This window comes from Stegodyphus dumicola, chromosome 4 (assembly GCF_044657685.1).
Source record: "Stegodyphus dumicola isolate Sdum_Otavi_A_Nest chromosome 4, ASM4465768v1".
In the NCBI taxonomy this organism is placed as follows: Eukaryota; Metazoa; Arthropoda; class Arachnida; order Araneae; family Eresidae; genus Stegodyphus; species Stegodyphus dumicola.
In genome coordinates, this window is record NC_140771.1 from 197,672,790 (window position 1) to 197,698,021 (window position 25,232).

At 30.6% G+C, this 25,232-nt stretch overlaps 1 long non-coding RNA gene across 2 annotated transcripts in view; it reads left to right on the plus strand.

Annotated features, from left to right (window-relative positions):
• LOC118190300 (uncharacterized) overlaps positions 1–25,232 on the plus strand; it is a 101,585-nt gene that overhangs the window by 23,593 nt on the left and 52,760 nt on the right. For both annotated transcript variants that reach the window (XR_004758408.2, XR_004758407.2), the window contains exon 2: positions 19,326–23,804. This is a non-coding gene — a long non-coding RNA (uncharacterized LOC118190300). The remainder of the gene's footprint in view (positions 1–19,325; positions 23,805–25,232) is intronic.

The window sequence follows — 25,232 nt, forward strand, 5'->3', positions numbered from 1 at the left end:
GAAACTATTATTAGAATTACGTGTTGCAGTTACTGAGAGCAATCAGGCTCATTTCTTAACAATGGACAACACACTATAAGAATGCGTGCTCATGGATAACAGCTTTTATGCTAATAAATGGCATTTGATTAATAGCTTTAGCAGCAGGTCTGGTTACCAGTGCTGAAAAACGATTACTCATCACCTTATGGTAGCGTGAGTGCAAAGGTCGCAAAATAACTAATTAAGTCACAATGCATTAATTATTCGCAACTTAATGTTACATGTTACGCATTGGTGCTATGATTTATGTTTAAGGAATATTTAATACAATTAAACAAATTAAGCATATTTTGTAAATAAAGGTCTCAAGTTTGTTCTCAGAACTCAACTTTGCATATAGTATGCGTAGAAAAGAAAACAATACAGTAAAATATCAGCATACCTACATAAAGTCCTAACAGCCATTTTTAACTTTAAAATATTTTTATAATAAAGCAATTTTTTCCCTATCATAAATTGTAACCGAACTCTAGATAGACTGACAATAGATAAAATGTCCTTGTAAAAGCTTGTTGACTTTAGACAGGGTCAACGTTTTTAGTATACTTTCAAGGCAAATTTCGAATTTTTTTTACACATTCTGTACTTTTTCAGATGTAAAAGAAAGTTTGACTAAACATATTCGGATATTCGAGAATTCTATAAACCATACGAAGACTATACCTACATACTTCAATGGATGATTTTCATACATACTTCAATGAAAGATGTTCTAGAAGAAACTATTTCTCATTGGGATTACACATATTGAAAACCACAAAAAACTATACGCATTCAGCTGTCGGGCACTAACTATTAAAGTTCTGCCACTGCATGGGCTATTATAGAAAGGCAATTACTAATGAATAGTGCGTCTGTAAACTTTTAGAGGTAATGTTTTATAGCAAATTCCAGAAAATCTGCCAAACATAAATGAAAGTATTTATTAATATGATACCTGAATTTGCTTTTGCTAAAATGTCGTCTGACTACAAATAGAATTTTTCTGTGCAGTTAAGCGCTTGCTTTGATCCAGTCAACATATGCTATCGTGGATTTGAATAAGAGCTGGGCAAATATTTTGATCCAAATGGCAGATACTAACCTTGATTACTTCTAGCACTGAATTGATTGAACCTTGACTTTTATTGACCTTGATTTACTTCACCTTGATTGAAGCTTAATTACTTTATTGTGATTGGAGATGAAATTTGCTTTGCTGAATATATTGAGGTAAAATGGAAATGGTCTGCTTGGGTTGGAGAAGGTCGATCACAGCCACAGAAACTTTGATTTCAAAAATCTAGAGTAAATGTTATGTTGATGTCCTTTTCTGGAAATCTTTTTTGATGAGACAAGTATAAATGAGGTTGAATTTATTCGTGAAAGACGGAACGAGTGCGCCATATTTTATAAAGACATAATGAGCAGATGCTTGAAAATAATTCAGCGTGTTAGACCTGAAAAAGCTAAATCGAATAACTTTTTTTATCCATCAAGAAGCAATTCTTTTCTCAACAAGTAGTTTCTAACAAAGAAAAACGTAAGAATTAAAGTAAAGTGAAATTCACATCCCTCCCATAAAGTTGTGGATTTCCGACATTTTATCTAATAGCTAAGTGTGTAGGAACCTCTTAAACACTTAAGCGAATAATCGCTTTATGTCAGAAACAGATACGTAAAACTCAAGAAAGGTCAATTACACTTTATTTCTCAAAATAAGAATTTAACAGATGGTCCCTTTCTCAGGACGTACAGCAGAGCCTCCTCTTGGGCTTGAAATCAAAGTAATAAGAAATGAAACTTAAATAAAGCTTAACTAAAAGATATAACCGAAGCTATCGCAAAAAGTTCCAAGTAGTTGGCCCCTAAATATCGACTAAGTTGGCGAGGCAATTCTAAAAACACATTTTGGTAGAAAATTGTAAGCTGAAATTAGGAGGGACAGGAATGTAGCTTTAACTAAAGAAAACAGTTAAAAACTTAGGATAAACCTTACAAAATGAATCCATTCTCCCCTTAAAGGGAAATCCACATGAAATTTGAATGGCATTGAAGAGATTCAGGAAACCGTAACCAGCGTCTTAAGCAGTTTTCTGAAACATAAGCTCTACAGAGGAGTCAAATATCTGTATGAGTGCGCTAAACGTGTTACACATTTTCAAAGACTGTTTAAAAGATTAAGTAAGAAGATTGCAGATTACAAATTTCGATTTTTTAGGAATTGAGTACTAAAACTTTGGAGACGCATTGCTTTATCCGTAAATAGAAAATATTGAATCGCTTAAAAACCTACTCGTTATTTAAGACACTCTTCCGTGACTTGCATTATTAACAAATACTAAAGGTTAGAAAAAAAAATTCTGTTGAATAACAAATTGGAAACCTAGTTTTGGTAAGACAGACTTCTTTCAATACTAATATACAACAGAATGCAGTGCAGAATTTGCAGTAAGCATAAATTACTTGTATAAATGAATATTTATATCATGCAAACAAAAATCTACAATGAATATTAAAAAAAATAAATGAATAGTAATGAGGTAGACTCTTTTTACGTGCCAACTGGTTCATTCATTTTGAGTAAAGAAAATTGTAGCGTGCATTGAGTTAGTTACCTAAACTACAACCGTTATTGATAGCAATTTTATTCATTTGCTGTCAGCCCAAATATTTTTACATAAACCGCCAAATATTACCTGCTTAATGGTTTAAAAATTGATCTTGTTTCCGATAACTTAGCATGAAATCCTTATTTATAGTTAATACCTGCTATTAAAGTCAAAGATAATCGTATGGATTATTACTTATTGTGCTGACGCAGCAAAAAGTTCTGCAACTGAATGAATGAAGACGCTGTTTATTACACATGAATTGCTAATGAAAACTCTAAAGAAGAATAAAACTAAAATTTTAGCACATTTTTTTAAATCTCCCTCTTGAAACTAACTTATCCAGTACTGTTCGCTATAACAATTTTTCAAATCATTACTTTGAATTGATTTCTTAAATCTGCTGTGTACCAGCAAGAATTATTTTTTTAAATATCATCTAAAGAGATATTCTCTTTATTTACTCATCAAAATTTTGATTCCTAAGTGAATAACTCATCATTTGCTTAACTATTTTGAAGAATTTTAAACAAGCATTACCTTCCTCAAAAAGAACTGCTGAAAAATAAAATATTGGTAAAACACATGGCATGCAGGACGAAGAAGCTTTGTCATGTTCATATATATGATTATCGTTTTTATGTAAGCACTTGACTAGCCCAAATAATAATTTTCGAACACTTTTTTAGCTCACTGATCTTTTTCCGAGTTTTATTTGTTTACCGTCCTTTCAAGTTTTCTCAACATCCATTTACACCTTGCGACAATGATATATTAAATATATTCTGAATATAATCAGTAGACACTGACTGAAAGCGAAATGTACAGAATTAAATTACTAACTGAAACTTGCCACACAATATGCAAACACAAAAGTAACGATCTAAGATATTTCAAAATATTTATTGTAATGAATCTCCCAGAACATGCATAGATTCCTGCCACAGCATGCGTTTAGCAGTATATACTGAAAGAATACTCTATTTAGGGTACTAGATATTATTGAAAGTACGGATTTGGTGGTAGTGTTTTGGGAATATTGGACCAAAAGTTTATAAGTTTCCTTGGGAACAATAAATAAATAAACCACATTCAGTTTGGGACAACTTGTATGAAAGACTAACTGACATGATTTGTAAGACAACCGTAATGGTGCCGGACTGTAATATTTGTACATCCAAGTTATTGTTTATATGTTTGTTTAAAAATTGCTCAAAAAACTTTATTTTCCAAGTGCGTTTTTATTTCCCAATTGGTTCTCAGTGCCTCCTACTGCTTCTCAGACCTGTAATGCTCCCATAGATCTCTTCATTTTACACTGGTGGACGATAATGCCCACATCGAGAAGCTGTAGTCTAAATACTATATATAATATTCAAATATCAGCAATGTTTCAATAGATATTCTTATATTTTATATGCCTTAATATACTTAACCTTGACTAATAAGCGAAAGTTTAACGTAAACATAGTGATGAATGAAAGCCTAGAGGCAACAATTAAAGCAGGCGTATTATAACGGGCTAACAACAAAGGCCTAATTAATTTATTAAATGGATAAAATTTAAAGCATGTACTTTATTGAAGATTATGTGGAAAGCCTAGTTTAAACTAATTACTAGTAAAACTGACAAGCTTAAAATATTTATTTAATAATAAGCAACGATCAGGTCATAGAACTAAAAGCTAATTTATCAGAAATAATCCCAGAACAGGGACAAGGGTAAGGCAAGTATCGCGCTTACCTAAGAAGAATTCTTAGAAGAGGCGCCGAATCAGCCACAAAAAGTTAGAAATTCATGAAACGTAAGTCATTGATTAAAATATTCAACTTTGAAGCACATTAAGAAGCACTGTCTTAATATATCATATTTTGAGTAAAAACATTATATTACTACTACTTACGATAATTGAAAAGCATTACATTCTTAATACTGCATTCGTTGTCGATGCTGTGTAGTCAAATATATATTTCTATACTCAATTTTTGTCGGTATCTTCGGGGTTAAAATAGCGCCCTCTCAATTTATTTCACACAGCATAATCACAGAGTAAGCATCAGAGCTCTAAATTTGAATTAGCTTGTTTACTTATCTTCTTGCAACCTGGTTTCTATAATATATATTTTTATTCCATGGTTTTCCATTAATTCAAGGTAAGAGATCAAGAAAAATTTCACATTATAAATAACTATTGAAGTTCGTACAAATACAATTGAAGTTTCAGAGAAGAATTAAAAACATTAATTTAGTCTCAAAAGTACAGCGGCTTTGTAGAACTGTACATACTGTTTTATAATATTAAAATTTAAGATTGGAGCTAACATGTTGACATTGACTTGTATTTAATGAACTGCGTGCATTGAATTTGCCTAAGAAGCTCCATGCTGTCTGTCTAAATCAGAGTTTCGACACAGACACTTTTACTGCAGTTTTCTGTATAAGAAATAAGCTTTCCAAAGTACGCGATTTCCTCTCAATATGCTTTTTCCAAAGTCTAGGAATTTGTCTTAGAATGACATCATTCTTACTTACAAGTTTACTTCAAAGCTATAGCAAGTTTATGAAAACAAAAAATTCTAAAAGATCTTCATCTGGACAAAGAAAACGTTTTAAACATGCTTATTCTCGCTACAGGACACGAATCAAGTAATAAAAAATTTTGAAAGAAATCCTTCTATTTTGTTTCGTTAAAAAGCAGAATTTTTTTTTCAAAATTAATGTAATATTTTGGACCAATTATATTACTATTTCAATTTATATTACTATTCAATGTTTCAATAATCAATGTGTGTATGTCAAAAAAGGTATTGTTAATGTTTTTGTTTTAAAAATTATGAATGCTTTTTCTGAATATATAAAGCTGCTATTAAAATTATTATAACAGCTATGATTTGAAATAGTTATCTTTGTGAAATATACTAAAATACATTCATATATCCAGGATTCCCTCTAAGATGAATACCCATATGGTATGATGTATAAAGGACGTGCACTTCAGTTCACTAACAGAGGGTTCATTGCAGTTAATTTGACAGCATATAGGGACGGGCATTTACTGCTTTGCTTCAGGTAAAAAAAATATCTACTCACGACTCTGTGTACAGACACTTATTAAAAGTAAAACGACGTGAGATTAGTATATAAAGGGCTTATGCAACATATAAATAAACTTTAATGCTTTATTTAAGTTAAATAGTATTAATAATTGGTGTAAGGCAGGACTATGAAACAAAATTCGGATACGTTTAGATAAAAATATTAAAGTCTAGATTCTGAGAGTCTAGTTAAAAGTCTAAGTTCTAGAAAATATAACCAAAAGGTAAAACGTAAACTAAAAGTTTATTGACACTGTGTACGTTATGGTTGGATATCTAAAAATTTAACAAATTTATTCACCTCTATGTGCATGGTCCTGAAACGCTAACAAAAAAGAAAGACAGTCGTAAGTCTTAGGCACAATAATTACATTAAATCTCTATCAACCCAGATTTAAGCCACTCTTGACTTCTAAAATTCTTTTGAAAGAAACTAACTAAGATTACTCTCAAATCTATGAGAATGTATATACTTTTCAATTTCTATAACATTATTTTTAACCTTTTTAAATTTGTGAGTTTTTAGAATGATTCCCCCTTTCCTCCTTTCTCCCTCTTTATTCTTTTAATCCCTTTTCTTTGGTATAAGATTATAAGAAAACTAATTTTTAAAATTTATATCAGTGTCGGTTATAATAATTTTTTTATATTATTTATAAAGTTTATTTTATGCAGATAATAATTTATAAATATTTAAAAACGAGTGTTGTTATCAAATTTAAAATATTGGATTGCATTAAATTTTATAAATTCCTCTCTTCATTTCGTCTTTAGGACTTTTATTATTTTAAATTATTAAGTTTGACAAGACTTCAGAGGAACTATATCGTCGAAAAATGTTTTACCTATATCTTTTGACATAAAGTTGTAAGCTATAAAATTCTGTTTCAAGTGCTATTAACGGAAATGGTTTCAAAATATTATTGGGCAGATTTAGTTTTTCCCCCTTTTTCAATTTTATTTTTCTTAGTGTTACTTTTTTGTATTGCTAAGCATACAGTTATAGAATTATGATTTTAATTACTTTTGAATCCTCGAAATTAATTTATTCTAAGTTTTTGAAAGCTTATAGATAAGTAGATGGATATGCAAATACTGAGCTAAAAGAAAAATAAGTTTGATTTAATACGAAGGGCGAAAACAAAATGAATCAGTTAGCCAAAACTTTTCTTGCCTTCACATTTTTTTAATTGTTTCTCTCTTTGAAGGTAAACACATATTTATTCATGAATGAAAAACAAGTATCTACGGTATAATATGCGAAAGTCATGAACTATGAAACATCTTTCCAGAACATTTTGTGCTTCAAACAGTGATAACACATAGCTACTCATAAGTATTCAAGTAAAAAAGACTCAAAATACCTTTTCCTTTCCAAAAATTACATATGTAAATGCTTTGTTTGTAGGCATAGAAGTGCTTTGTAACAAATAGTTCTGCATAATAATTTCAGATGCATTTATTCCTAGATTTAACTGCTGAAAACAGTTTGCAAGGCTTATTCAGCATAAAAAATTATTCGAAATAGCTCCGCCGCTAATACATGACGATTGTACTGCGTATAGCTTTTGATAAATCTCATAATATTTCACTGCTCATTCTTGTTTAACTTTCATTGAAACTACAAGACCAAAATTCGTACATTTCATACAAGATATAAGCTTATCTCTGAAATTGACAGCATAATTTATCATCGATTTCTTAACATTGCTTTACTCTCGTCGAAACTCTATGGCAGCTCTTAAAAAAATTTCTGAGATTGTTGATATTACGCAAACTCGTAATAAAATTTTATATTAAGAAAGAAGTCAATAAAATTCTGCAGAACTCTGACAGAAATTCAGTAAAAACACAAGAAAAAGGAACAAAAACAATTTTAAATAGCAAGAAGTTGAGAATTTATATTGGGAATGTAAGCTGAGCAATAAAACTAATTTTTACATATTCAAACAGCTTGAAAATGTTTTACGAATCCTCATTCCTAAAATTAGATAACTCTATGGACTCTTTCTCCATATATATATAAGAATGATAATAGAAGGAGAGGGAAAAATTGGCTAAAGTTGTAAAGAACATTTAAATAATCCTATTCCAGAGATTAATGTTAAACAAAGTTAAAACAACTAAAACTACGTTAAAGCAATAAATTGTCCGTGAAAAAACCCACATATTAAACAAGAAAAATTATACAACAAAATCAAAATGTGTACGCGAAAGAATCTAAAAAACTTATATAGCACAGAGAAATATTACATAGAAAAAACATGGTCAATCCACTTTGTTCAAGGCCTCACGCAGAACTATATACAGTAAGACCTCGTTTTGTTTAGCGCTGTTTCGGTTTAACGCTCTTTTATTTGAATTGTGGGATTCCCCGAAATTGCACGCAGCGTCAGGCTTCCCGATATCCCAAGCAGTTTATCTGTGTTTCTTCTTTCCTGTGGTGTTATACGAACGTATTTTTAACGTTTCAAACATTTGCTGACGTTGTCAGTATAAATTTATATAATATAACGATTGATATAGTGACAGATATAATGATTTATAAGTTTTATCATGGGTGATAATAAAAAACACGAAAATAAAGCAACAAGAAAAAGCATTTCACTAGAAACTAAAATGCAAGTGTTTAGAAATTAGATACTGGTGAACGTCAATCTCAAATTGGTGCTGCCTTGAATTTGGCAACTTCAACAATAAGGACTATTCTTAAGAATAAAGACAAAATACTGTCATCTGCAACTACAGCTACGACAAGCTCTGCAATTAGAATTACCCGTTCTAGAAATAGTACAATAGAGGAAATGGGAAAACGAATTTCTATATGGATTGACGACGAAATTGAACGCAATATGCCATTTAGCCAATCTATTATAATGGAAAAAGCAAGAAGAATTTTAATTACATTCAGATTGAGGCAAGTGACAAAAGTGAAACTTTCGTTGTAAGTCGAGGATGGTTTAATAGATTTAAACATCGAAATAATCTTCATAACATACAGATTACAGGAGAAGCAGCAAGTGGTAATACGAAAGCGGCGGCTGAATTCCCAGCGACATTAAAAACAATAACTGAACGAGGAAACTATCCTCCAGAATTGGTTTTTAATGTTGATGAGACAGGCCTATTTTGGAAAAGAATGCCAAAACGAATATTCCATCCCGTGAAGAAAAACGTGCACCAGGATTTAAAGCTGCAGAAGATCGCTTAACACTTCTCCTGAGTGGTAATGCAAGCAGAAATTTCAAATTAAAAACACTACTTGTTTACCATTCCAAAACCACAAGAGCGATGAAAGGAATTTCCAAATCAACTTTACCTGTAATTTGGGAGTCTAATAAAAAATCATGGATAATTATGAAAATTTTCCAGAATTGGTTCACTGAATATTTCTGCCCATCTTGGGAAATTAAAAAACTTGAATCAAGAGCACTACTTTTAATTGATAATGCTCTAAGCCATCCAACAAATTTATTTGACTTAATAACATGCATTCCAGTAGAAGTGATTTTCTTGCCGCCTAACACAACTACACAACTGCCTTAAACCAACCAATGGATCAAGGCGTTATGTAAAATTTTAAGGCTTATTACCTGCGGCGAACATTTAGACAGATGTTTGAAAAAAACAGACGGAGAAGAGAAACAATTAATAAGAGAGTTTTGGAGAAACTACAATATCATGAATGCTGTAGAAAACATAAACCTTTCTTGGAATGAGGTAACAGAAAAGTGTTTGAAAGAGGTGAGTAAGAACATTTGGCCAGATCTAAGCAAGGGCGGTGACACTGGACACTCTGTCGATATGAATGAAATAGTGGAATTAGCGAAACAAGCCGGTTTAGATGAGGTAAATGTGGAGGATGTCGAAGAAATAGTGCAAGATACAGCAGCAAGTCTTTCTAATGATGAGCTCAAAGAATTAGCAGACCAAGAAGAACACAAAAATATTGAAAGTAGTGATTCCGAAGAAGAACAAAAAGAACTTTCAACAGCGTTTCTAAAAACCAATTTATTGAAAATGGCCCAAATTTTGACAGGAGTTCAAAGGCAAGACGAGGTGTTATGGATGCCTTATCCACTTACCGACAACTTCTTACAAAGCGAAAAAGGAAAACGCAAATTACAGTAGATACTTTCTTGATAAAAAGGCAGAAAATTGGAAATACAGAAGAGTCTGAATGATCTGAAATGTGAACATACTGAGAATTTTATTTATTTTCATATGTATATTGATTTATTAGGTTTCTATATTTGTAAGAAATAAATTTTTGTTTTATTGTTATAAAAACATAATTAATAAATTTAATGGTAAAATACCTGACCAATTTTCGACCCATCTTCCCCTATCCCCATTATTTACATGATGAGATAACCTCGTTTAACGCTGTTTCATATTACGCTCTACTTTGATGGAACACATACCCGGCGTTAAAAGGGATCTTACTGTATATATATATGTATGTGCATGTCTAAAATTTAAAAAAAATACAAAGTAAAATGCAGTTCAAAAACCTAATCAATTGCTTGCTGAAAGCAGCAACAAATAGTGCTATTAATGCAAAATAAATTTAATAATAACACGTTTAAAATTTCTCATATGTTCAGTTTGAAATAAACAAATATCAGAAGCAGAATGGCAAACTGCTAGAAAAAGGGGCTAAAACCAACAATGAAAAAAAGAAATTCACACCTTTCGCTGTATCGTCATCAGAGAGTTGATGGTGCAATGAACGAAGTATTAAATAAATCAATTTGTTTGGGACGATACAGACACAAATTAAAGTTTAAACTTAAAATAGTCTCAGAAAAACAACCAAACAGTCCAACCCTTATGGGATGAAGCAAACAGTGCAAGCAATTGTAAAAATCAAAAACTTAATTTTTAAAAAGCATAACATTATTGTTTGGAGTAGACCAAGTTAAAGAAAACCAAGGTTGCAAATACAAGCAATTCAACATATGGAAAAACAAATGTAACATAAGTAATTTTTAAACCCCACAGACCAGTTCAAGCATTTAAAAAAATTATAGTATCAAAATCAAAAAGGCTTAAAAATATAACAACAATAATAATTTCTAATTAGCCTGTCCGAGTCTTAAAAAAATATGTAAAACTGAAACAATCCAACATATGAGAAAAATACATCCAAATTTGATTTAAAAAAAAGCACAAAATAAAAAATAAAAAGAAGAATTAATTCTTAAGATTTGCAACTTTCCAGCAACTAAAGTTTTGAAATGAAAAAAATATTAGAGCAACAAAAATTTAGTCGGAAAAATACATTCGACCTGTTTAGCATCTAAGCCTAAAATATGCTAAGTAACGAATTTAGATAAACTAATAATTTTAAACTACGAATTTAACTTATTAATATTATTAAAATAATTAGAAAAGCCTTCTTTGCAACATTAAATATGGTGTAGCAAAAATGATTAATATTGTGAAAGGAAAAAAGCATCGAATTACCTAGATTATAAATTTAAGAAATGTTCCTAAAGCCTGAGTTCAAGTGAAGAACGATTATCGGCTCTCTTCAGTTCAATGAATGGAATAAATTGTAGTGTTTAATAGCAACTACAATTATTACTACAATTACAATAACAACTACAGTTATTTTAATTAAATATTTTTAAATGCAGCGATCGAGAAAGGTGCAGTGCACAGTGATAAAATACTTTTTAAAAAGTTAAAAAATTGTAAAGAATAAGTAAATTAATTCGAAGAAGCTAAATGATTGAAGTGCCTGGTTAACTGAAAACTAAGTTGTGAGCAATCTTAAAAATGCAAAAGAGAAATTTCGCAAAAATGTTATAAATTATAGGTAACCTAAAAGAGAATAAAAGCAGAAAACAAAAAAATTTGTGAAATATTACAGAAATTACAGCTCACTCAAGCAGGCTTTCTTGAGATCTTGAAGAACTTAGGCTGGCTCAGTTTCTTAATAAAAGAGGTAGATAATTATTATATAGTCTAAAAGTTACTAACACTAAATTTAAATTGGGATAAATTATAACTAAAGAATTTTGATAATAAGACCTACTTCAAATTTAGATTAAGAACATCCAAACTATACCGCCATAAAAGTTTAGGTATAGCCTTTCATAAAAAACAACAGGTCGGGGGTGAAAATAAAAATTAGTTTAGCTAGCTGTTTCTTGATGAAGTTAAGTGTAATTTTGTTATCCTTTAATAATTTAACTAATAAACGAAGTTCTTTTGTAAAATCATTACTTACAAGCAAATATGTTTTCTTCTCAAATTTGATTCTTTCACATTGACTTTAAACACACTGAATTGCACGTTACAAGCGTGTTAAAGCTTCTAATTTCTAGATCTAAAATATTGCATATCTAGAAACATCTAATCATTTGTAATTGCAATAACTTGAAATATTTTGTTAAACATAGAGTAGAACATAGAATATTTGTTGAACACAGAATTTTCGAAGCTGTATTTATAGTCTTAGAAGAATAATCTTCCGAATTTACTTTCAGTAGTAAATGATGTAATAACATTTAATATTTTAATGAAAGACTAAAGACTTTAACCTGTCTAATATTTTGTTAACCGTTTACTACAAGATTTTTAAGCTAAAGCAATATTCTGTATGTTTAGAAAAGTTTAGTATTGATTTTTAGAACTCTGTAGACACTGTTTTTCCCCTCTTTTTTCAAATTTGATTCCTTCACATTGATCTTTACTGGCATTAAATTGCAAGTTATATACGTGTTATAATTAAAGTTTAGAATTTCTAGATTTAAAGTATTGAGTATTTAGAAATATTCCAGTCATTTATAACTGCAATAACTTGAAATATCCTTTTGAATATGAGTGGAAATAAAGAATTTTTAAGGCTGCATTTACAATGTTGCAAGAATAATCTTCAAAATTAACTCTCAGAAGTAAAGGATACCATAACATTTACTACTCAAAGAATGATTACTTTTATCTGTCTAACATTTAATTAACTGTTTACAATAGGATTTTTAAATTAAAATCAAATTTCTATGTCTAACAGGCACATGCATAATTTCGGGATATTGCACAAAAAAATCTAACCTTGAAATAATTTGATACATCATTCTTGGTCAAAGAGTTAAAATAAGAATTTTTCATTAGCTTAAAAATTTAAAAGATGTATTTTATTAATGATTTTCAAACGTAAAACACCTTCAAGAAAGATATTAAATCATTGTAAAAGTAAAATTACTTTAAAATTCAAAAACACTTAGTAATATTTCCTTTTTTATTAAAAAAAGAAATGTAGCAAGGAATTTTTTTATTATTACTGATATGAATTGAAGAAATATCTTACAGCTAACGATCCTTGTGACTATGCTTCCATTCATCAGCATAAGTACTTACTCTACTTTTCAAATAGCTTGTTATATTGTTCAAAATATACAGAATAGGAATAAATAGAAAAAAAAAAAAAAAACAGTTGAAACTAAAAGTTGACAGAAAAAGTACAAAGTACTTTTTTCATAAAACTTGATAATATATTCAATGAAAAGTTAAATGCTTATTAGCATGTTATGTACGTAACCTTTCAATTAATTTCTGATTTCCCGGCATTAGATCTAATGGGTTTTGGGAATGTTTAAACGGAATATATTTTAATCTCTTTATGTGGCCAATGTGATCCAGTTCACAAAGAATCATATCATTATTCATTAATATTCATACAATATTGATGGAAATACTGGATGAGGTAATCAAAAACTACAACTGTAAAAGAACTGAAGAATAATAGTAATCGCATTATTTTTCAATCTCCATAAAGGTAATTTTTGCTTTTGCCATGTCGTTTACTTGAAGCTAGCTTTCTCATTGACTGGTAAAGCAAGTTCTTTGTGAACTTAATTAGTAGAAAGTGTAATTTATCACTCTTCTTGCAGAGAATTCTATTCTGCTTTAATTTTAATTCATAGAAGCATCCATGAGTAATTAATTACCAATGATGACGTGCCTTGACGTGACGATAAAGATCGGACGCCAACTACAGAAGAATAAAAAGTTGGTAATGAAAAGTTTGATCCTTCAAAAACCTGCTCGAGGATGTTTTGAAAATAATCTTTCCTTCGATATGACTGCTGCAAAATATGACATGACGAGTAATGAAAAAAATCACAAGAAGATTCTAAATAAGGGGTTGCAGCTCCAAGAAAAGAAGAAACTGGTAATAAATATTAATGCACTGAAAACAAAGCATCGAATCTGTTACCTTTTATGACTGTTTCAAATAGATAACCAAATCGAATGGTCAAATGAAAATATAAATAATACAAAATTGTTCAGGGACGGATGAAACTAGCGTCAAAATATAACACAACTTCTTAACTTGTTTTTTTTTTTTTTTTATATATTACATCTACGCTTCAAAAAAATTAATTTTTTTAATGTATTCAAAATTTCAAAGCAAATTGTATTCAAACTATTTTTCGAATATTTAAGAAATATTGCATTTTTTTCACAATAAATAACTCAAAATTCCAAAATATTCAAACACAAATTTTCAAAATTCAAATCTTTCTCAGAATTGAGTTATTTATATATCACGGTAGGTAAGGGTTTTCCTTAGGTGTTTCGATGTCGATGGTATTCCATAACTGTTTTTTATGTGTATATGTGTGACACATGCTAAATTTAACTATGAAATATTTCCAACAACAAATAATTTCATCAAAAATTTTCTTAACTGTGCTGTCAGAATTTTTATAAAAAAATTCTGACAACACAGTTAAGGAAATATTTGAATCGGCAGGTAAATATACAGTACAAAGAAATGTTCGCACATAGTATTTTGGGAAAATAACTTGAATTTCCAAATGCAATAGGAAGACAAAAATACTTCATTCAGATAATTTTAAGGGAAGAATGCATTAGAGAATGATATTTTGATTTTCGAATTTTCATTAAAAATAGTTATAAACTTTCATATTTGAGCATTAAGAATTTATTATTTTGATTAACAATTTTTAATTTGAGTTTTGATTTTTACAACAGGTTTCATTACCTTAGGGAGAGGAAAATGGGACTTAAATCTCAATAGTCAGCAGCATAAACGACAATTTAAAACTTTGTCTACGGTGTACGAGATTCTACGATATCTGTCATATATACAAATAAAAATATCTTTGTTCTGTTATAGAAAGGGAAGGTATTGTCAGAACAGGGAAGGTATTGTCTTCAAGAACGATGGTCTATTCAGAAATTCATACGATATTTGCTTAGTCATAGTTCTCAGACTGTCTGGCATTAGGAATATTTATATCATCATTGCGAGATCTGGTTTATATGACACAACCAGTACTATGGTTGTGAGCTTTCTAAAAGCAAGCACTGGTTGAGCAAGCTGAGCTTTTAAAGAGATATAATAGTCAAGGTAAGGTGTCAATAGCCTTTATGGCTGTGCAAGATTTTCCTTAAGTTGCTATCGTAACAACGAAATCATTCTGCGATGGCTATCAAAGACCTATGCTCCTTGAATCTGAGATTGATCTGTTGTTACCTTTCCCTACAGCTATCCAACGTCAGTGTAGTGAATTTTAAAATGGGTTTGAAACACACAAGGAAACATTGTTTCCAAAAAAGAATGGCACGTAATATGCAAATAAGATTTCAGCTGAAAAGACTGCTGTACTCACGATTTTTAAAAATGAAAACTTCAAGCTGGCAAATTATTCATCTGATTAATGCAAATCTTTCAGTGTAAATATTATTGCTTGTAATGGCTTTAACAAAAAAGAAGCCATTTCATTTCTTAATGACACATTTAGAACACATATAAAAAATCTTACTTAAAACTGTAATTCTTTAAAACAAAAAAGGAAGAACCGTAACGAAAGAATAATACAAAATAGTAATTCCTTTTCCAACACCTGGCACCTTTTTTCTGCTACCAGCTTTCGGTTGTCGCTCGCACTATCTATTTTCAGAACAGCAATTAGTCTGGCTTTTAATCTGGATCTTGTTGGGAACTTTTTTTGTTAAATAAGGAAAGTTGTTCAAAACAATACATACCACGGTATATGAGTTACCATAAAGGGAAGCAAAGCTTTTTCTTACAGTCTGAAATTCAAATCTGACAAATATTAATATTTAATTTATGTAAACGAAAATGCTCGTAGCCACATATGATCCTTCAGCAAGCTGGTGTCTAGTTCTTTAGTTACCAAGGAGTAGCGAATTCTGTCTCTCATGTTTTTAAGCCATGATATCTTATGAAGCTGATCATATACCTTTTCGATTTGACAATAATATTTTCCATGTCAGTCACTTTGGAACATAACACGTTTGAAGTGCATTATATAGATGTAATGGAAATTAGGTCTTTTACAAATTTATTCATATCTCTATGCAAGCATGCCATGAAGCCTTCACATTTTCGGTCATTAAAGGGGATCTGTACAAATCTACACGGGAAAGTTTGGAAGTAAATCATAGTTTTCTAGATGTTTGTAAACCACTCTATTTATATCATTATATCCTCTCCAGTCACAGTGCCATATGAAGGTACAATGTTCAGTAGCTCATCCTAAGTATGGAATTCCGTATCACAAGTTCGAAGATATTTTGCAACGGAATATGCAGATAAAACTTGATCGCTTCATTTTCAAGATTGTATATGCACCTCTACATTCAATGGAATTACAGTATTTAATAATAATTGTACTGATTATGTAAATCTGTAAAGTTTAAAGGATATAACATCTACAGAACAGATAGAGCATCCGGAAGTAGAGGAGGTTTGTCCTTCTTCATTAGAGATGCCAAATATATTGACATATCGGCAGACTGGATTTCGTGGTTTCACTCTAACACGTTTTGTAAACTATAGAAAGTCATCTTATAATATTACTTAACAGTCTGTAACACAATTCGACCAACAATGAAGACAATTTCCGTTTCCCTGCAACAGAACTAACGATATCTCTACTTCATAACATTTTAAAATACGTCATTACGAAAAGTGTGCCATAAGGACAAAATGGAAAATACCAAAAAATAGAGAAGAAATAAATAATTTCTCCTCACTTTGTCAAATAATTTAAGTTAGGCTTTTTAAACAAAGATCTCTCTACTGAAAAAGCATAAAATTTAACAGAACAAGCATTTAGTTTATAAAAATCTATCAGTTAAAAAGCAAAAATAACATATAACAGTGTTTTTTTAAATACGTAGGTACAGTTTAAAAATTAGGATTAGGTTTATACAAGGTTAGGTTATTTGAACATGCCAAACCACATGAGAGCTATTTGCATAAAGAGCGGAATTCTTTCCTGGAGGACCTTAAATTGGAAACTAGCGCTTATTCACGTTACACATGGGAAAATCTACGAAAATCAATCATCCAGCCAGCGCATTAGCTTGGATTTGAACCAGGGTATTTAGCAGTCTCTAACCATTCGGTCACTTGTGGGACCTAAGCTTGTGCAAAACTGGAAGCTTAAAAAGAACAAAGTTCTTGCTTTTTACTTTCATAGAATCGTTGTACGTTTAACAATGTTCGGAGAGACCATATAGCTGCTTGCTTCCATCGTATTGTAAAATTCCTCTTTCGAAATGTTTTGAAATGGGTTTAAGTCTCTAGTTACAGTTTTCCAAATCATTTTTTCACTGCTAAAATAGTGACGTTAGAGGTGATACTTCACTTTAGGAAAGAGAAATTAGTCTACAGGTGTCAGATCTCGATAACAAGAGAACAGGTTGAATATTTTTACTCTTTTTTTCCCGAAACCGAAGTTTGTGTGACCGTGGTTAACCATCTCTCGCCAAAGTAGATAATCGCCATTTTGTCTCAAGGATTATAAGCATCACCTTTTGTTTGCAGTTAGCAATTTGTCCGAAATTTGTTATTGTTTTATAAATAGTTTTTATCGCTTTAATGAAAACCTCTGTTGCTATTCTTTGCACAGCTTTCAAGCGACAGCTGATTTTCATATGATCAAATAAACCGATTACGAGGATAAAAAATTATGTCCTTAAGTAGGCAATATTTTAGGAAAAGGAAGTTGAGAACGCCATGGTAATAAAAGCTTTCAATTAAAGTTTGTCAAATTTATTGGAAAGAATAAGCTTAAAATCGTGTAGACGCACTGTGTAGATCTTGAAAGATTAGACGCTGACACACGCTGAATAAGTAAGAATATTCACCGAAAAGAAAACGTCTTTATTTAATAGTGATTAGAAATGATGATGAACGGAATGATACGTATTCTTTAAAATTTTTGTATTTGTGCTGCGTTGTGCTAGCACATCGTCTGTGAGACTCATCTACGAGATTATCTGCGCAGTCGCAAAGCGTTACCATGGTTACCATTTTTTTCTTTACCATTGTTATTGTTAAAAAATAAACGAAAATGGCTGTTCTAAAGATTTGAAGTTGTGTTTTATTCGGATAACATTTTTATATACAAACTATTAATATCTAATACTTTTAATCAATTATTGTTTTGATAATCATAAAACGGAATAGTACTTACTTTTTAAACCTCCCATCAAGCTATATTGTACATAGCTAAGGGAGGTAATGTTTCCGGTCCAAAAATTAAATAATGAGTTTTTAATGAAAAATTGGAATTAGGATCCCAGCAGCACATTTTTGCAATTTTGACTGTGATGCTTATCTGTCTGCGTGTCTGTATGTGTGTTTGAGTGCATGTGTGTGACGATTTTTTCTGAAGTCTTAAATATAATAAGTTTTAAATCAAACTTCCAGAAAGCTATTTTCTGCGCTCATATAAAGAGCTGATTTTATTCTGAATAAAATTGAACAAACGAAAGTGGTGACCGGAAGTGGTACTTGAAGTCCATAGCAGTTTTAATGAAAAACTATATTAAAGTATATTTCAAAGCTTTCCGAATTTAGTATTTAAGATTTAGTACCTATGGAAATAGTTTACAACTATGGAAACAATATATTAGATTTTGCCTAAGATTGATAAATCGGAACTGACAACTTAAGTGAAGCTCTGAATAGATTTTTTTGAAAAAAATATATTATGATACAATCCAAAACTTTTCAGATTTGATGTTTAAAACCTGTATTTACATATACGATGCATGCACAATCATAAATAAACACAACATATTAAATTTTGATTATAAATGGTAACCCGGAAGTGGTAGTTTGCTTGAAACTCTTAACAGATTTTCTTAGAAAAATATAAATTCACTACTAGAGCTTTATCTTAAATAATGCAGCACGTATTAAGACTATTTCCATTATATCTAGACATGATATTTATTTTTTCTAACCCTAGAAGGAATTGATTTTCATGACAGCATAATATTTGCTAAACTCTTGTAATGCAAGCGTGTTACCCGAAAAATGCACTTTATTCTCTCGCATCATTGACGACCAAGAGCGAATAGAAAATTCGGAAGGAGCTATTTTTTTATTTCTTACCTATTACTTTACGTCATTCTTGAGGAACCTAATGATCGTGGTAATTAAGGTTATCTCTGTTTAAGACACATATTTTTTTTGAAGTAAAGTATAAATTTTAACTTTGAATAATTGATTTTTATGCAAATTTAAAAAATATATTGAATAAGATTCTAATTAAAAGTATTTTATATTTGTTTCAGGAAGACCTTGAAAGGAATCAGAATGTGAGGACTCCACTTTAAGAGATGGAATATTTTATATTTTATTGAAATTATTTTCCTGCGACTATCAAAATAGTGCCGCTACTACATAGATTGAACAAGAAAATTTTAAAAACTAATACCGTATGACTTTCGGGGTAAACTAATAAAGAAATATTTCAAAGTTTAGAGAAATCGTTTTGCTTCAAAAATCTTTCATACCTTTATAATAATGGAAAGCAGCTAGATTTAAGAATCATTAATCTCTTCTCTGAGAAAAAAATGTGTTCAACAGTGTTAGACACTGTTCAACAGACGGTATCCGATGCTTACTTTTCTTCAAAAGATTATATCGATATTTATTTCATGCCTAGAACTAAATTCAGAAAATATTTTTGATAAAAATTTTTAATAAAAAGTAGAATGTAAAATTGTTGACAAATATAAATATGTAATCATAAAAGTAATAAAATACATTTATAAAGAAAATTCTGTACACATTCTGTACCTATGTAGTCGCATTCTCAAAGTTCTCAAGCTGTATATATAATCATACGCAAACCCATGCATAGAACATCGAATAAAAGAGTCCCATTCTTTCACAAGGAGAAATATTGTGTGAAAAACTAGAAGATTGACAATGGGAATACTTCATCTGAGAGAATCCTAAGCTAAGATTCAAAAATTGCCTGCCAACTGTACTCTATCATCGCTCAATGCATAGTCAAAATATGGTCTATAAGTTCCGATACAGTCTTCAATTATTAGGAAAAGAGAATCAGTAATTGTCCATGAAATCCTTAATTAAAATTCTAACATTTCATACCTGTAGAACTAGTATTCAGTTAACGCTTTTCATACATGCAGAGTGGTTGGTAGACGACGACTTAAGACAATAATATTCCGCAGCAAAAGCCTTCTTCTGAAATTCATATTCAGTGATATTAAAACTTGCCAGAATAATGATACATTTCTTACTATTTTTGAGAAATAAGAAGTTAGCTATTAATACCCGGCGTTTTTAAGTAGAAAAATGCTATTTAACTAAAAATATAAAGAAATATAGCATTTACTATGTATGTGCTATCGTGATGTAAATAGTTATCTCATCCAGCAAGCAAGGAGAACATCTGTGGTTCGAATCACTGAAAGGACACAGTTGATTCGCCACTTGTCTTGTTCCAGAAAACAAATGACTTTACAATGGTTCCCGATAGTTAACGTTAATTCGTCAACACCTGGATTTGGTCAATAGGGTGTAGAGCCTCCCACCAGTTGCCCTTTAAATGCGGCAGAATGCTCAAAATTATCGCATTCGCCCCCCCCCCCCGTGCATGCTGTCATGACGCATAAGTTTATCAGGCCCAGTTACAAAAGGAAGATCAATAACTCAAATCCTAACAGGAATTCAGTTCATTTTTCACGTTTCTTTCTCAGAAAAATTAATAGTATGTGTTTTTACAATAGCCAAATTATTAATAGAGTGTTGCAATTTGAGCGAATACAAATACATACCAAGAAAAAATGACGTGCTGATACCACAGAGTGAAAATTTAACAGTCATAATAGTCAGTAATGAATGAGTGAACATTAGCTGTTATAAAACTTGGTAAACCAAAGAATTTTTATTGAATCATCGAATAGATTTAAAAATCGGTTTTACTCTTTAACGTGATTGAATGTACTTTTAATCATTTAGCTTATGCGCAGATGTATAATTCACTAGAGATGAACTCAAATATTACTTCTGTTTGATTTTGGGGGTTATTGAACGTTACTTACGTAAAATGAAAGGTAGTAGCTAACGAAAGAAATGTTAGAGATGTGACTGAGGCATAATCTTTAATGGCTGCTTTCCTTGAGCTTTATACAATAGATTACAGAGTATATCAACCCATGATATATGAGAAAAAGCATAAAACGGAAAGTAGGGTGATAGTTTGAGTGGTATAAACTTAACAATGATAACTGCCTTGTTACATCATTGGGGTCTAGTTGGCATTTCATTTATTTCGTTAGGCATTTGACTATGAGTCGGTGCATTTCTTCAAAGCCGATGCTATCCAGAACACTCTGCTACGTTTCTTCCCCGTTCCTGTCTTCGACAGTTACGTTCCATGTCAGGATTCCGCTCATCACATCCCCGCACTACGCTGGAGAGAGCCACGACCACTGGCCACGTCAATAACAAGGACGACACGTACTCTTAATTTGTACAGGTACACTTCTTACCGACTTCAGCACTACGCAAAGGCAAGGTGGAAAGCAAATATCCCAACAACTTCAAAATATGCTCTACGAAGACCATTAATGGAATCTTTGATGTGAAAATACCTGAGGCACTGCTTACATATGCACAGACGAGCTTGTCCAGACTCCATAAACATTAAGAACGAGCTTGTCCAGGACTTCATGGCACTTCATCAGATTTGTTCAGTTTCAAATTTGAAGTCAAAGCCTTCTGGAATAAGATAATTAAAGGCTTTTCTTATTTCGACATCAGCCTTGCCAGTTTCTATTTACCCTAGGGCTATTCACCACATAGGATCGAAAAATATAGATCAGACGTAAAATTTATGTGTTCATAGCAAGGTTTCTAGAGTATGATTTATTAACATTGCACGATGATTATATCGATGTATACGATTCATCTCGTAATGCTGATTTTTAAGCAAAAGCAGCAATGAATGTTTAAAATGCAGCTTTCAGTTACACTGAAGTATGCAAGTCTCTAGTAAGAGTTATTTTTCTTACTTGAACTCTGCTAACAGTTTTAGTGGGAAAAAGAAAGTTATTTCTGATGCATGCATGCCATCCGGCAAATCCAAGAAGTGTGAGAACAGAAGGCGAAAAATAAATATCATGCCAACTTTAGAAAGCCTTGCAACTATGTCTAGGACCACTTTAAATTCCCGTTCTAATAAAAAAGATCTAATTTAAAATATAGCTGAAAATGTAATCCAGTTTTTTACGATGGGTAAAGCACTAGTTAAAATTGTCTAGTGCTGCTGATTAGTCTACATAGTGATTATATATCAAAAGTTAAAGTTAACGTGATAAATATTATCGAAAGAAGAAGAATTTCGAATTAAGACTTACTTAATTCAAGTTAATTAATTTTTCAATGTTGATGTTCCAAAATTTTTGCCAGACATCTTTCTATATTTTATTTTAATGTTCATATTTTATGTTTTTTAATCTGAGCAATAACTTGCTTATAAGTTTTAAATTAAATATATAGTTCTAACTTAAAAATAGGATAGTAAAACTTATGAAAAAATTAACATGATTCAAGATTAAGATACTTTTATTATGTGTTTTATTATGCAGATACACTATAGAAACTCAGGCTCTTATACTCAATTAAACACTTTCTGAATATTTAATTAACCGCTTTAATTTGAATTTCACTTGAGGTTTGAAGCATTTTAGATTATGTGTACAGAAACTGAAACAATCAGACGCATGTAATAATATCAAAAATAGGCAAAGCTTTCAATAGCTACTCGTAATAAGACAAAATAAGTCGTATTTAAAGGAAATCAGTATAAAAATTCTAGAACTAGTTAAAAGTAGTCAGATAAGTGCAGAAAATAATTCGAATTTTTTTTATTGATAAAACTTAAATAACAACCACCTGCTAAAATTAAGTAAACTACCTTTCGGATTTCAACAAGATTTCCTTTTTTTTTAAAGTGTAGAAGCTTTTAAATTTTATTCGATTTCTATATCATGTATACTCTTTCTAAGGACGTTTTCAAAATGTAGTTTTGGCAGTTTAAATAATATAATCCAGCTAAATCAATTTAGAACTTTCTTTGCCACATTTCTTTTTTTTTTAACTCACCGTGAACATTATAAGAACAAAAATAATGCATTAATTAATAAAAGACTGAAAACCTATGTCTACCTTTCACTCATTTCTTAATTTTCTTTTATCATGATGGAATTCGATCGGTATGCTTTATTGCATTAATGCTAACGGACTCATGTACGCGTATGAAGAGTCTGTAAGTTCTTTTTTTTTTTTTTTCAAATAATATCTGTATTGTGGGCAGATATTTTTCAATTAGGAGCTCCCGCTTATCAGTAAATTTTGATACTTAATGATACGGATAACCTCCAGACAAACAAAATTAAACCTTGCGAAATCCTTACTTCAATGCCCGGCTTTTTTATTTTTCGCACCGAAAATCAGATCAGTTTTAAGTAGCTTATTTGATAAAATGCAATCAGTCTGGCATTAGCATATATGAATCAACACGTCAGCTTTTTATAGATAAAGTATACACACTTAAGGCAATCTATTGAAAAATTATTTACCTTCTTGATTTTCAAGAGCTTTTCGACCAAAACATTAAAGAATCTGTTGCTATTTATCTTCAGACTCTGATACGGAAAATGTTAATTTAATATGGTATATCTACCAATATACCTTAATTAAGAAAAGCATATCAGTTAGTGATGCTGTTTTTGGAGGTAAATATCAGAATTCCATAATTTTTGCGTAATAATATGCATATTATAATGTATTTATTATAAAAATGTGTTTATATTGCTTTTAAACCATTCAATTAATTAAGCAATGTAATGCTTTAACTAAGATACATTAAAGATGTTATACCTCATGAGATGACAACACTTACTAAACTGCGTTGATGATAATTGTCTCGGAAACATAATGTAATAGTGATATTAAGGACTAAGATAAAAAAAATGGGTTATGAATAAGTAAAGTCAAGGTCGAGTTGATCCTGGCAAATAAGTATGTTTGCCAAGATAATGGCAGGAACGGGGAGACGGGAAAAAAATAATTTATTTCTTAAGAAACAGTTGTGACATGTAATAAATAATTTAAGCATAAAATAAAAACACAAAATTACAGTTTAGTCTTATTAAAGTAAAAATTCTAAAGAAGCTTTTCAACCAAAGTACAAAATTGTTACATTAATTAATGTCATTCAATTATGCATGCCAAATTAATAGTTTTGAGGAAGTTTCCAGGAAAAGTTTATTTCTAGTATCACAGGGAAAGAAAAATTTTAAAATATCCTTTCTGTAAAAGCTAGCTCAACAAATCAACAAATTAATAAATGTGTAACAAGTTTCCAAACTTTAAATTCACTTTTTGAAATGCCGCTAACAAATAAATTACTTTACCATTATTTGTAAGCTTCAAAACGACTAGCGAAAATGCAAGTTTCGGGTAAAGGTGACTTTTCAAGGTAATTATTTTTGCAAGAGGTATGTAAGAGGAATCTATTTTTTGTAACTACTTTCGACTATTTTTCTTTTGTCATTAAATTATAAAGTAAAATTAAGTGAATAAAACAATATTTGAATCTGAAAAACAGGGCATTGTAATAAAAATACTATTAATGTTCGTTAATTATTCTGCATCCTAACCGAAGCATTTGCAACTAGTTTCAAATGCAACAAGAGATCTTTAACGCTACAATAAAGATAAATATTTTCAGCATTTAAAATAATTTCAATAACTTAAAAGGTATGTATAATGATTGTGATTCTTAATAAAAGTTTCAAAACAACTGTCAAAGTAAGTCAACTTATTTGCTTTACCAGAGGCCTGAGCGGTAATGTCAGTAAATACTGTTTTTCTATCCTCGGTTCAAATTCCTGTGAATAGACTGACTGAATGGGAGTTTTCATGTTTCTGCTCACTTGTAACGTGAACAAAAGTTAGTTTTCTTTAGAAAGTCCTCCGAGAAGGCATTCCTCCTCTTGGAATGTTCCCCTTTGTGAATCGATGAACTTAGTCTAACTTATGTGACTTTTCCAACGAGAACAGGAAGATAATTGTTGTTTTACATACTCATTACATTCTTTTACTAAAGAAGCTGCAACATGATGATTGATTCGAGATATACTTTTACTCTTTAACTATTT